General features: G+C 39.2%; 1 protein-coding gene across 2 annotated transcripts in view; it reads right to left on the bottom strand.

Annotated features, from left to right (window-relative positions):
* Positions 1-12259, bottom strand: part of LOC144791735 (thiamine transporter 2-like) — a 381748-nt gene that overhangs the window by 328216 nt on the left and 41273 nt on the right. Inside the window, exon 1 of one of the 2 annotated variants that reach the window (XM_078666502.1) lies at positions 1843-1989. The exons of the other annotated variant lie outside the window; for it this stretch is intronic. The gene's annotated coding sequence lies outside the window, so the exon portion shown is untranslated. Of the gene's footprint in view, positions 1-1842; positions 1990-12259 lie in introns of those variants that run through there. 2 annotated transcript variants of the gene reach the window in all.

Genomic DNA, 12259 nt, shown 5'->3' on the forward strand with positions numbered 1-12259 from the left:
CCAGACTACAGAAGTGGCTCTTTCACTACATACATTTTCAAGATTGAACATTTTCGGATCTTGAAAACAAGTTTGACCTTCGGTAAGAAAGTTTTTCTCAAAAACCTGCAGATCTGGGATGATTTCTGACATAGTAAGAATGTAAATATAAAACTAGAAAGAGATTTATTAGAACTTGCTTATTAGATAAAGCCTAAAATAACGCTCGTGAATTCTATGGTGTACTATCCGCTTTAAGAATGAATGAATTGGTAGGCCTAGCAGATAGATGGTCCTCTAAGATTGAGATTGCTGTAAATTCATGCGAAATTGAACAAGCATTTACAAAGGCTCCATATTGATGTGCGTTAGACTCAAATTACAGCAATTTCAACCAGTTAGTATCCTAATCCCAGGATAAGATATCCAAGTGGAAGTGTAAAGGGTGTTCAAAATGCCCACATTGTCAGAGGGACGATGCTGACGTGGACATATTTGATAATTTCTCCAAGTTGTACGATTACTGGCCAGAAATTGACAGATAGGCTGAACGTCGTCATGGAGTTTAACATCAATAATATTATGTCGGGTATGGAGTTGAGCATTGCTCAGTGAAATATGAGAATTGGTTTAATTTGGATCGTAATTGCTCGATTTTGTACATCACGAAAATGGAAAAACAAACACCCAACCTCAGTGGGCAACTGGTAGATACTTATGTGTCACTTTCATGAAATGGAGGTTGCCTTTCTAAAAGTTGCCATTCTAAACGGCGAAGGGAAAACGGGACAAAAAAATGTTTTCTAAACGTTTATGGACTATTGGATTTTTTTTCTAGTGTGTCTCCTGTTACAGATGTACTCTATTAAACTATGCGATTTAATCCATTGCTTTTATGACATGTTCGATGTATTCATCATGAACATATATTTTATTATTCCGTAACACTTTACGATGCTCAACCTTCCCAAAAAAAAAAATAAGTTTAACACTGAGAAACATAACTAGTTTACACCTGTCAGAGCATGGGTGTGTGCGCGTCTGCGTGTCTGAGTGTGTGCCTGGCTTGTTGTGCAACCCTCCTGCAGCAAGTGCTCTGCCCGTTCAAAGCAGTAGATGGTCGTAATTTGCTAACAGTATTTGGTGTCTAATATGTAAATAAGTCACAAGGCAAATATTTTAAAAGAGATTTAACATTTAGGATTGTTTTTTTTAATTCCAAATAATTTTTATTAAGATTTCCAGAAAATAGCCAGCAAAGTACACAAAAAGTAAAACAAAGTATACAATTACAACAGAAGGAAAATAAACATATTTCCGGTCAAAGACATGCTTCTGATGGGATGTTTATAATTAAAGTAAAGAGAATTAGACGTACGTGAACGGTAGAGTTAAGACTCAGGTCTGAAATTTAGGTTTTAAACTTAACGGTGAGGAACATATTACGTATGTCAATTCGAAACAATTATTCCAGTTGTGCCGAGGAATGGCTCTTCTAAATTAAGTGTCAGTGGTATAATAAGGGTTCTCTGGGTCCTATTCCTAAAGCAATCAGGAAGAATGTTCCATCTCCTGGTTTGTCAGTCAGATTCCTCAACCCCGGTGCCACTGCACCTGCTGCATTATTGATAGCTACACCTGTTACCATTTGAAATTAATTCTCTGGAAAGTTTACCAGAGTTATAGATACATAGTGTGACAACTACACTTCCAGAGGCAGTTCTACAGAAACGACATCACAAGGAGAAAACAATCATTCAGTTTTACTTTAAAAGACGTTAAAAAAAGACATGTTGCTGAAAAAACAGCGTTACGTCTTTCGCTGATCGATTGATTAATTCACCGGTGTGAAAACGTCCGTACCTTTGCTCTGTGTTTATGGCGTCCTGTTCCTGATGCGCTTCTGTTTACCACACATCACTCTGTAACAAGCTCTGTTTCTGGAACAAGTTAAATCTCGCAGCAGACGACCAGCTTTCATCTCGCTTCTGTCACAGTATGTTCTGAAACAAAACTCCGGTTATCCTTTCAGCCACATCCCTCTATTTCTTAACTCATTCATGCCCAACATTTCTCTCATTGACTTTTCATACCTTAATTTGTGCAGTTCGTTATTACCATTGTTTACTTCCTTCAAACAACCTCCTCTTGGCTTGCTCCCCGCTGGCATAAAAACAGAATAGTTAAAGCAAGTGTCAAGAACAACTATGACTGAATATCTGATTACCAGACCTCAGTAACATAACCACACCCAAATTTCATAGCCACACTATTCAGCACTATCCTGACAAGTAATAAAACCAGTGCCACCTGCCTCTAGAGTTTGATAGTTGCTTTCCGTGAGTCCCTTGCGCCAAATTGACCATCAGAAAAATTTTACAAAAATAATTTCTAAAAAAGCTGTCTGTACCTGTGCAGAATATTTGTGTGTCACTTGAGATTTGCATGGGCAGCATTTCCTTGAATTTATTTTTTTCGTAATCAAAGTGTGATTAAAAAAAAGAAGGGATTTCCGTAATTACAAGCACTGCAATTATCAAAATCAAAGGGGCAGATTTATGTCGGACTTGCGCCACGTTTACGCCGCCGTTGCGTCACGCAACAGCGGCGTAAACGTGGCGCATCTCTGCGACCCATTTACAACGGGACGCATCTAGGCAGATGCGTCACCTTGTGAAGCCCTGCGCCACCTGTGGGCGTTCTGGCGCAGGGTGGGCGTTCCGGGGCAGGTGCGACTCGCAAAAGTGCCTGCGTGAAATCTACAAGATTTCACGCAGGCACTTTTAGGCCAATGCTGCGTCAAAACCCTACGCCTGCTTGAAGCAGGCGTAAGGCTTGACGCAGCATTGGACAGATAGGGCCCCCCAGAGCATTGCTGGAGCTGCGTCGCGCTTGCGACGCAACTCCAGCAATGCACCGCCTTTACGGCACAGATGCGTCACGCATCTGTGCCGTTTTTGCCCCATGGTGCGCCGCATTGTAAATGCGACGCACCATGGGTGGCGGAGCTGCGGCGCACAATAACTGGCGCATCCCTGTCGATGCGCCAGTTATTGTAAATCTGCCCCAAAGGGTTTATGACTGAAAATGTGCTTTTTTATGTGTAGTAACCCCATTTTACAATTCAGAAAAGCCTTTCCAAATCACAAAATGAGTTTTGCAGCTAGCTCCGAATGACAAATAGGCGGGAGCGTGAAATGATATGTATCAATGATTTGTGTCACAAATTGTCGACACAGAACATTGAAAAAGTACTCAAAGTAAGTGGTAACCGATTCACAAACATATGCCGTCCCCGTTGAGTAGCTTCCAATTTGGAAATTGTGTGATGGACCTCGGTGGGAGCAGGCAGTGGAGAAAGGAACCACTAAGTGCTAGAAGAGTTTCTTCCCAAATGCAAAACTTTTCACTTTTTTAAATGTTCCTGTAAGGAACACAAGCTGCTTTAAAAAATGTTTATCATGTGATCATTACTTGCTACATGTCTTCTTGCATATTGCACCCAAAAGGCAAACTTTTTTGGGCAGGCACTGCTTTAAAAACAAGCATTGGCATAGCCAATTGGTCTCGCCTTTGGGGAACAAAATTGACAATTTAGCTGCAATTTACTTTAAAGGATTAAATAAAGCTATGCCTTGCAGCCAAATGTTTACTTTAGACCAACGTTTCCTTTTATTATTTACAACATTTGTTTCCAACAGCAATGCAATGGGGAATAGATATGGTTGATGGAGGAGGGGAATAACTGGGGGGGGGGGGTTGTTGGTAGGGGGGCAGAGTTCGCATAGAAGTAACACAAGGGAGGGTGTGGGGATTAACGTGAAAACAACATGGGGGAGGGTGGGTGTAGGCGGTGGAGCGAAGCACAAGGAGGAGCACTACAGGAAGGGGGCCAGGCGACAGAGACCAACACAGGAGAGATTTACATTAGGGAGAAACAAAAGCAAGCATTTAAAATGCAATGGTTTCGCCTTTGGAAAAGTTAGAGCTATTGGCATTGTAAATGACAAAATTTGTATTTATATGTTGGTTTTGAAAACAGATAAATAAATGGCATTGTCATTTACATTGCCATTAGCTTAATCTCTCGCAAATGGAGACCTATTGTACCCTATGGACAAGCTCAGCACACAGCAATTACTACCACAGACACACACACCCAGAGCCACACACACACACACCCAGAGCCACACTCACACACACACACACACCCCCACGCACACACACACCAACACACACACACATACACGTGGTACCATCCTTGCGAGGACTATGTGTGAATACCTGCCTTGTGGGGACTAACCTTTCCCAATGTTTTTAAAACACACTAATTACAGAAAAATGTTAAGAACAATTCATGATACAGGATCCTGCTTCAAATTTGCAAATATATTGTTGTTTAATCGTGTGCACAGCACCATCCTTGTGGGGACTTGAACACGTGCTACCATCCTTGTGGGGACCTAGTCCTTAGCACTATTTGTGATTGAATACAGTTGAAGGCACATGGCTAAATGTTTATTTTATCAACAATATACACATACAACATTATAATCGATCCATATATGAATTTCTGTGTATATACTAGATGTGTACATCACTGACAGATTATGTTAATGTGCCAGAAAATGTCATTTAATGCTTAAAGAAAGACACTTAAAGCTGTATTTCACCTAATTATTAGCACTTAAAATCATCTTAGGAGATAAGGGAACTAACACATGAATAATTTGACATATGGAACCAAAGAATATGGTCAAGTGGAACCAGGAACTTGATTAGCTAGTTACATTTTTGTCAAAATAGATGTTCAAGTCCCCACAGGATAAGATCATTGTATTTAAGTTTACATAGAAATAGTGTGTACATTCAAAGCTTAAATCCCATTATAAAGAGTGTGAAGCTAATGATGTTCAAGTCCACACAGAGTTTGTGTGTAATTATAGGAATACTCAAGTTCCCACAGAGATGGTATGTTATTATAGCAATGGTGAAGCCCCCACAGAGATAGTGTGTTATCATAGTGATGTTCAAGACCCCACAAAGATAGTGTGTTATTACAGTGTTTTTCAGTTCACACATGTAAACTTAGACCAAAAATCTAACTTTACTACTTTTCAGTATTCACAAAGGCAATTTTAGACGAAAAGTCTAACTTTACTACTTTTCAATATTCACAAAGCCCCATACAGAGAAGTCAAAGTCAAAGTCAAAGCAAACACAAGGAGATAATGGACGGAGTGCTGAAACCTTTCAGTCACTCACACCTAGTCACAGATCTGGTTTGAATCCACCATCGTTTTTTAGCTCACTTCACCACCCCAGTTCAGACCCAGCTATATTAAAATCAGTCTTGACCCTGTGCCTCATGGGAACAGTCCAGCCCAAACTGCCAAACGAGGTCTTCCCTGTACCGTAAACAAGCATCCTGGCACTAGTTTTGGGTTAACACTCCCTCATCAGCCAGGCTAGCCTGAATCCAGTGGCAAGGTGAGCAAGGGACCAACGTCTGGGCATACCCTGCCAACTTAGGGCGAACAAAGCTTTAGAAAGGAGATGAAGGACGGAGTGCTGAAACTTTTCAGTCACTCACCCCCAGTCACAGATCTGGGTTTAATCCATCATCGTTCTTTAGCTCACTTCCCCACCCCTGTTCAGACCCAGCTATATGCAAATCAGTCTTGACTCTGTGCCTCATGGCACCCCTGGTTCTTCAAGTGGAAACAGAGCTTGCGTTTAATTACAGGAATGCTCAAGTCCCCAAGAAATGGTACGTTTTTATAGTGATGTTCCAGTCCCCACAAAGACAGTGTTTTATTATAGTTTTTTCAAGCCCCCACAAAGATAGTGTGTTATTATAGTCATGTTTAAGTCCCCACAGAGATAGTGCATGAAGATGATTGTGTTTAAGTCTTCATTAAAATAGGGTCTGATTCACAATGGTAAACTTAGACATAAAATCTAACTTTTCTACTTTTCAGTTTTACAATGTAAACTTAAACCAAAAGTCTAACTTTCCTACTTTTCAGTATTCACAAAGCCTCATACAGAGAATGAAATACTGATGATGTTCAAGCCAAAACAGAGCTTGTGTGTAATTACAGGAATGCTCAAGTCCCCACAGAGATGGTGTGTGATTACAGTATTACCAAGGTAGCCAAAGAGAATGTGTGTGATTATAGACATGCCAAGGTCCCCTCAGAGATAGTGTGTGATTATAGAGATGTTGAGGTCCCCACAGAGATAGTGTGTGATTATAGAGATGTCCGGGTCCCCACAAAGATAGTGTGTGTAACGGTAGGGAAAGCGTTGGATAGCGTAGGGGTAAAAATTACTATTCCAACTCCAAAGAGTGCTACAGTAGAGAAAGCGTTGGATAGCGGAGAGGTAAAAATTACTATTCCAACTCCAGAGGGGGCAACATTAGGGAAGCTTTGGATAGCATAGGGGTAAAAATGACAGTTTCAACTCCAGAGGGTGTAACAGTAGGGAAAGCGTTGGATAGCGTAGGGGTAAAAATTACTATTCCAACTCCAGAGGGTGCAACAGTAGGGAAACCGTTGGATAGCGTAGGGGTAAAAATTACTATTCCAACTCCAGAGGGTGTAACAGTAGGGAAAGCGTTGGATAGCGTACGGGTAAAAATTACTATTCCAACTCCAAAAAGTGCTACAGTAGAGAAAGCGTTGGATAGCGTAGGAGTAAAAAATACTATTCCAAATCCAGAGGGTGTAACAGTAGGGAAAGCGTTGGATAGCGTAGGGGTAAAAATTAATATTCCAACTACAGAGGGTGCAAAAGTAGGGAAAGCGTTGGATAGCGTAGGGGTAAAAATTACTATTCCAACTCCAGAGAGTGAAACAGTAAGGAAAACGTTGGATAGAATTTAAATGTAACATACTTATAAATGATTTTTATATTTAACATAATGAATAATTACATTTTTAAATACATCTACATCCTTTACGAAAATGTTATAATTATTAAAAACAATTACAATGGAATAATTAATTAACAACATTTTAAAAATAAATACCAATAAATATTAAATAATAGATATTAGTCACCAAACAATAAATATTAAACAATAAAATATTTTTCATTACAAAAAAATATTAATTATTTAAAATTAATTCACAATTAAAAATTAAAAAATAAATTTATTTTTCATACCAAATAATACTTTTTATGAAACATCGATTATCAATTAATTAAAAATAATTTCAAATTAATAAAAATTAATTACCAATTAAAAATATTAATTGCCAATTAACAAAATGATTTACCAATTAAAAAATTAATAACCATTTAAAAAATTAATGACCAATTAAAAAAATTACTTACCAATTACATTTTTTGATTAACAATTAAAAACATTAATTACCAATTAAAATCATTAATTCACAATTAATAATTGATTATAAATAAAATAATTATCCATACCAATAAATAAATATAAATCATTAATTAATTACAATTAAATTACTTCCCACCCAATTCCCTTATAAACCCACAACCCGCTACAAAAATAAAAACAAAAATTAATTCAAAATAATTTATAATTCCAAAAAATGAATAATTAATTTAGTATATTTAAATTAGTTCCCAGCCTATTCCCCCATAAACCCACAACCCGCTCCGGTACTAAAACATAAAATGTACTTTAAAATAACATTATAAATATATAAAAATAGAATTTATAGAAAGAAATGGTGGTAGTGTTTCTCTAATGAAAGAGAAAACGTCCGCACATAATGTTAGTACATAACTCAACAAGGACTGTTCTACGTGAAGTATATTATACAAAGTTATATCAATGCAATCCAATGAGGTGCTCCTATGACTTGCTAAACACCCACCACCTGGGGTGTCAAAAACAGCACAAAGTGCTAGTGTCAAGAAGAAAAGAAAGCAGGTCTATGAAGCACACCCAAGGCCTATTGTATTAAATCTATAGTATAAAAATGTCCTGAACCAGTATCGTAGATCTATAAATCCCAAATAATATATTCGGGATTAGTTTCCACTCATCAATGTAAAATGTATAATTAGCAGCAAATTCCAAATTATGGATCCAGACCAGGTCTTTTACTTCCAATTCTTTATTTTCATAGAGATAAATAAATAAACGACCCGTTATCCAATAGGTGACTTGTGATTGGGAGACACGGGTCGTCCAACCATTAAACTTAAAGACCACGACTCTGCAGCGATTAACCTTGGGAATCCACCCAAGGAGTCCCTTGGACTGCCGGAATTATTTCTGCTACGACTAAGAGACACGGGTCGTTTGACCAGAGAACATAAGATCACGTCTCCGCAGTAATCACCTTTGCCTTGAAAAAGTCTCTATGAGACGAAACACGTGTCGGCGGTGTAAGCTGGAAAGTTTTTGTATCTCTATGAAAATAAAGAATTGGAAGTAAAACACCTGGTCTGGATCCATAATTTGGAATTTGCTGCTAATTGAACATTTTACATTGATGAGTGGAAACGAATCCAGAATATATGATTTGGGATTTATAGATCTCTGATACTGGTTCAGGACATTTTTGTACTATAGATTTAATACAATAGGCCTTGGGTGTGCTTCATAGACCTGCTTTCTTTTCTTCCATATAAAAATAGGACACGTATAATTTAAAACAATTAAAATACTTCACAAAAACATATTAAACATACATAAGAATGCAAATATCGATATTAGTAATATCAAAATTACTTACATCGATATATATGCTATCGATATTACTAAATTCAATATTACTTACATCGATATAAACAAATTCGATATTACTTACCTTAGGGTCGATATTCTGTCCAACGATATTCTTATCCTCGATATTCTATACCTTCAAAATTTCCAACACAATGTTTTTGTAGGTCGATATATTAAACTCGATATTTAGACTGTGCACCTCCTGAGATGGGTGAGGACCAATGGTTGTGCACTAGACTCTTTAAAACATAATAAAAGTATATCAAGATAAGAAAACGATGTAAAAAACTTTCTACTGGGGTTACAAGAGTGATGTTATTTTCTTTGCTTAGCCATAACTCTCAAATAATTTGTATTTATTACTGAAGTTCTTTCTATGGGGATAGTTGGATTTCCAGCATGCACACAGTTAACCATTCTTGTCATCGTAGGTTATTTTTAAGTACCAGCTGATATTTCATATGTAAAAACATCAAAGGAGCCACATAAGACATTAGGCATGTATACAGAAATTGGGATTATATGGTCTCAGCTAGACACAGGTACCACAAAGAGTTAGCATTCACAACTAGTAAAGAAGTTGCCAGCAGTTATAGGTCATTACCCCAACAGGCTACACAAATGGGAACAAGCAGGAGTAACAACAGTGGGGGGCACTGTTTGGAGATGGGATGCTGCCGAGTCACACAGACTATGTAAATGAGCAGGGCTGCCTGATTTACTGTTTCTCACACTCGTAAAAATCAGTAGATATGTCAAACTGCACTGGGTTCCAGAAGGGACAGAGCCCTGGGTAGATGGATGAGTGGGTGAAAGGATGCATGGAATGAATGGATAGTTGGATGGAAAGGTGAAAGGATGGCAGAGTAAATGGCTGGATGGATGAGAGAGCACATTAATAGGTGGATCGACAAGTGAAAGGATGGCAGAAGAAGACCAGAATGAATAGCAACGCGATGGATGGATGATATATATCAAAGGATAGGTGAAAGAGTGGCAGAGTAAAAAGCTAGATGGATGAGAGAGTGAATGAATAGGTGGATTAACATGTGAAAGGATGGCAGAGGTAAGACATGGATAGATGGCAGAGTAAAGCGTGATAGATAGGTGAATGGTCAGGTGATGTATGGCAGAGTGGATGAATGAATGAATGGATGACAGAGTAGATGATGGATGAATGTATGGCAGAGTGGATGGATAGATGATGGATGGCTTGATCGATGGCTGAGTGGGTAGATGAATGGCACAGTAGATGGATGGATGATGATGGATAGCTAGAGGGATGGGTGAGTGAGTAGATGGTAGAGTGGATGGGTGGATGGCAGAGAGGATAAATGGAAGAGTGAATGGATGGATGGTAGATTGGATAATGGATGGATGGCAGAGTGGATGATGGATGGATGGCAGAATGGAGAGAGGGATGACAGTGGGTGGATGGATGGATGCATGGATGAATGGCAGAGTGGATGGATGGCAGAGTGGGTAGATGGCAAAGTGGATGGATGGATGGAAGACTGAATAGATGGATGGCTTGATGGATGTAATGGGGAGGAATGAATGACCGATGAAAGACTGAATGACTGATACAATGTATCAGTCATTCAGTCAACAAATAGGAGGAAGGGTGAAAGGATGCTTGGATGGAAGAGACAAGGGAGCTCTTCTAGGGTGGGTTGGGTTCACTTACTTGGTGCCATAAGAGCTTTAGTTCGGAATCAGGGAGTATGTTCATTTTCTGGCTACTCTTGGGCTTGGAGTAGCTAAATTAGTTCAGCTGTGTACAGCAATTATGTGCTCCGGACATTTTTATATTGATGTATGTTATGCTGTGAGAAAATGTTTTTGACCAGTGAGGCCCTCTGTTTTAGATGCTTCATTCCCTGCCTAGTTCCTTTCAAGGTCTTAGGTCAGGCACAGCCCATACTGTTTCCCTTTCCAAAAGTGTGCTCTTACCAGCAGGGCCCATCTCCCACTATGGGAGTGGAATCACCTTGAGGAGGTTCAGGTGCACCAGCCTATTCACTTGTTAATGGGGAATTTGTTATGTGCGTGGGTCATTGCCCTGAAGCCCTGTCTTAGTTTCTTCTCAAGGCAGATGATAGTAACAATCCCAATTGAAGGAAAGAAGAAGGAATATGAACACACAGGCAGTTCATCTTCTCAGTAGGTCTAGTACTGATGTGTCACAGGCTGCAGCTACCTAATGACAGATCTCGAGACCTGAGCAGTAGTCTATATCATCCTCCCCCGTGGCTGTGGTTGCATTAGTAGACTTGACCCACACAAAAGTTCTCATGGTGAAGCAACAGAAGCCACTTCTCACATACTTCTGTAAAAGCCTCATTCCCGCCAGTGCTGTGCTTGTGTCAATCCACTTTGAAGCACTTTACATGAGCACCAGTTAAGTCATGTACAATTTCTTTAGGCACAGGGAGATTAATTGATTTGACCAGAATCACAGGATGTCTAGCTAACATCAAGAATTGAGTTCCAAGTTTGCAGCTCTTGCATAACGCCACATCTTCTCCACCCTTCTGGCTTGAAGACCTTCTCACTCATAAGGCAGGTGGTTGAGCACAGCCTATGCTACTGCAGTATGTTGTAGTTAAACTAGTATGAACTTGGAAGGCAAACTATATTTAAATACACAGGAAGGGCAAATTGAAGTGGACACCAACACGAGGGTGCCTATTTTACAGCCGAACTTTGCACTTTAGCAGCTGAAACACTAAGTCCAAACTGTAATAAGTGTGGGTGTCAATCCAGTAGTAAGGGCACTGTGTGCCCTAATGCAAGATAGGGATTTGGTCCCCTCGACACCTCCCCTATCCACCTCCCCTTTTTTGGCTTTTAAAACATACCCACTAATTAGGGTGAACTAGGACTCTGTGCCTCTGCACCTACTTCACTACGGTTGATATATATCAGAGTCTGCATTTTATAATTGAATAAGGCCAAGGAGGCTCTGACAACTTCTTTATATACTGTGATCAGTATTGGCAGCGTTTGTGATTTTTCTTTTCTCCACCCCCTCCGTTGACAGTGTTGACCCCTCACACGGCCCAACCCTGCTGCCAGCAATAAAAATAAGTGTCATGATGTGGTCTGTTTTGGCTGCATCATAGTGCTTTAAAAAAACTTCATTTCAATTTCATCCATGAGGCAGAGCAAGGACGCTGCTGTACAACAGGACAAAAAAACTCTGTCAAAGCCAGTAGCTGTCTCGTAGGTGACACCTGTTGGCTTTGCCAATGCTTGTTATATGACTGATCTTCACCCATCTATGGAAATGAAGCTGATTTAATTTGTAAAGCATAGGATCAGTTTGAAAATCAAGCATTTGAATTAAATGTAATTTCATCTTATGGCAATATTTGAATATATTTTCTAAGAATATCACTAATGTTCTAAAAACATGCTTTTTCAGTTAAATTTAAACTTCCCATTGCTTTGGGCATGACAATACTGCAGTTCCGCATCTGAGAGAGCATAGCTGTTATCACAATGCAACTCTAGGCACTAATCTAGCCATCATCTTAAGAACGTATTCCAAAGTGCATT

Source organism: Lissotriton helveticus, chromosome 11, assembly GCF_964261635.1.
Source record: "Lissotriton helveticus chromosome 11, aLisHel1.1, whole genome shotgun sequence".
Classification (NCBI taxonomy): Eukaryota; Metazoa; Chordata; class Amphibia; order Caudata; family Salamandridae; genus Lissotriton; species Lissotriton helveticus.